Below are 2572 nucleotides of genomic sequence, written 5' to 3'. Positions count from 1 at the left end.
GTGCTTGTGGAAAGGTTTCTGCGTGGTTTTCGCTGAGGAATCGTGTGTGTGCACATGGACAAACAGAAGGCGTAGCCACTAGGTTCCAGCGCTGAAGAAGGCGAAAGGCAAGTTTTCCGATGCTATCTGTTTCTCTCCCTCTACCTAGTCGCGCAAAGAAAGCCGCTAAGCCGGCGACCGGCAAGAGAGCTACAACGAAGCATGCCGAACGGAGAAAATAGCAGCAGCTCATCTGTTCACACATTGTTTCTGCCATGTGCTTGAAAGCAAGTACGTTCGTGCTTCTGTGAGATGCAAGATGTCCGTCTGAATATGTGATTCTTCATACCGGTGCACTTTTGTTAGTTTATACATTCAGTCCTGGGCTGCGGGCCGTTCAGAAGTGGGTTTGTGGAGACGTCTGCATAGATGCAGCTGTCAGAACACGCACACTTGACTGTTTACCAAAACATATGCAGACGCGTCGTTACCATGTAGTTTTGGATGCACGGAGTTCCCTCTGTTCGCACGAGACAAGGGAATCGCGTCTGTACGCACAGAAGAAATACCGGACCATTTCTCTCAGAGCCAACATGAAAGAGCTATCTATACACTCGCAGACACAGGAACGTGCCTCAATGCAGTCGCAGAGGCACCAGCGTTTGAACACAGGTTGCGCTAATTTGGGCGCTTTTCAGGCACATTCTTGAGAGCTGCGCAGACTCGCTAAATGACCTCTTCGGAAACATGTCTCCGGTCGATGCCTATGAGTGTCTTTGCTCCTTTACTAGTGGAGCTCCAAGAACAGGTACGTATCTTCAGGTACCCTCCAAATGTTTGGGCTTAATGCATAAGGTCCGATGGCTTTCCTCCTCGTCTGAAGATGAATTTAGTAGAAAATATAACGCAAGGAAACGTCCTTCGTTGAGGATGCGGGCACTCTGCAGGTGACAGGGACCCAGCAGGACTTGGTGTCAGCTCAGAAACTTCTCAGTTCCCCACAGAAGCTGAATTCTGCAAATTGCTGCTTTTGCTGTTGAAATGATGTCATCAGGTGAGTGTTTTGGTGTAACACACTGAAAACCAGAGCAGAAATGCTGAAATATTCCCATGACATGCATGGTCTCTGCACCAAACCTCCATGTACTGCCAGAAGATTGTGGAAGTACAGTATAAAAAACATCCCTATGGAAATATCTCTGCATTTTAGGCTTAGACTAAGTGTCTCAATTACCCGGAGTTTTTGTTTGGGTCTAATCCATAAGGTCTGATGGTTTTCCTCCTCGTCTCATGATGAATGTGGCAGAAAGTACAAAGCAAGGAAACGTCCTTTGGCCTACCCTTGCCTTGCCTTGCCTTGTTTCCTTCTCATCCTGTTCTCTGTCCCAGCCTCTCTCACTAACCCCTCGTCTGGCTGCATGTCTCTTCTTTCCTCTCTCCTTTTCTCAAACTCTCCTGCTTCCTGGATCTTGTCTTTCAATTCCTCCATTTCAGTCCTGCAGCCCCGCACTAGTTTTTCCTCTTCCCTCCCTTTGTCCTGCTCCCTTCGCTTTCTCCCTCTGTTCCATATCCTTCTTCCCGACTTGTCTCTTGGAGACTTTGGGCCACTTTGGACCCAAGTCTGGGGATGTTTTTGAAACTTTTCAGAGGCCTTGCTGGTGACAGCGGGCACAGCAGGCAGTGACAGGCCCGGGGCTGACAGGCTTCTCCTCCCCTAGGGGGCGCTCGGCTGCCACACCCAGCTGACATAGAACCTTTGTCACAATGCCCGCTACCGTGGTGAGGATGCGGGCACTCTGCGGGTGACAGGGATACCGCAGGACTTGGTGTCAGCTCAGCAATTGCTCAGTTCCCCAAAGAAGCTGAATTCTCCAAATTGCTGCTTTTGTTGTTGAAATGATGTCATCAGGTAGGTTTTTTGGTGTAATACACTGAAAACCAGAGCAGAAATGCTGAAATATTCCCATGATATGCATGGTCTCTGCACCAAACAACCATGACTCAGCCTAAGTAGATTTGCTGCTTGTTCTTTTGAACTGCCAGCAGATTGTGGAAGTAGAGTATAAAGACCACGCTTATGAAGACATCTTTGCCTTTCAGGCTTAGTCTAAGTCTCTCAGGTAGCCGGGGTTTTTTTTAGGGCCTAATCCATAAGGTCTGATGACTTTCCTCTTCGTCTCATGATGAATGTGGTAGAAAGCATAAAGCAAGGAAACGTCCTTTGGCCTAGCCTTTCCTTGCTTTGCCTTATTTCCTTCTCATCCTGTTCTCTGTCCCAGCCTCTCTCACTAACCCCTCATCTGGCTGCATGTCTCTTCTTTCCTCTCTCCTTTTCTCAAACTCTCCTGCTTCCTGGCTTTAGTCTTGCAATTCCTCCATTTCAGTCCTGCAGCCCATCTCTAGTTTTTTTCACTTCTCTCCCTTTTTCCTGCTCCCTTCACTTTCTCCCTCTGTCCCATATCCTTCTTCCCGACTCGTCTCTTGGAGACTCTTGAGCACGTTGGACCCAAGTCTGGGGATGTTTTTGGAACTCTATGGAGGCCTTGCTGCTGACAGCAGGGACAACAGGCAGTGACCGGCCCAGGTCTGTCAG

Source organism: Patagioenas fasciata, chromosome 7, assembly GCF_037038585.1.
Source record: "Patagioenas fasciata isolate bPatFas1 chromosome 7, bPatFas1.hap1, whole genome shotgun sequence".
NCBI lineage: Eukaryota > Metazoa > Chordata > Aves > Columbiformes > Columbidae > Patagioenas > Patagioenas fasciata.
The sequence above is the reverse complement of the archived record's forward strand: the minus strand, read 5'-3'. Positions refer to the sequence as shown.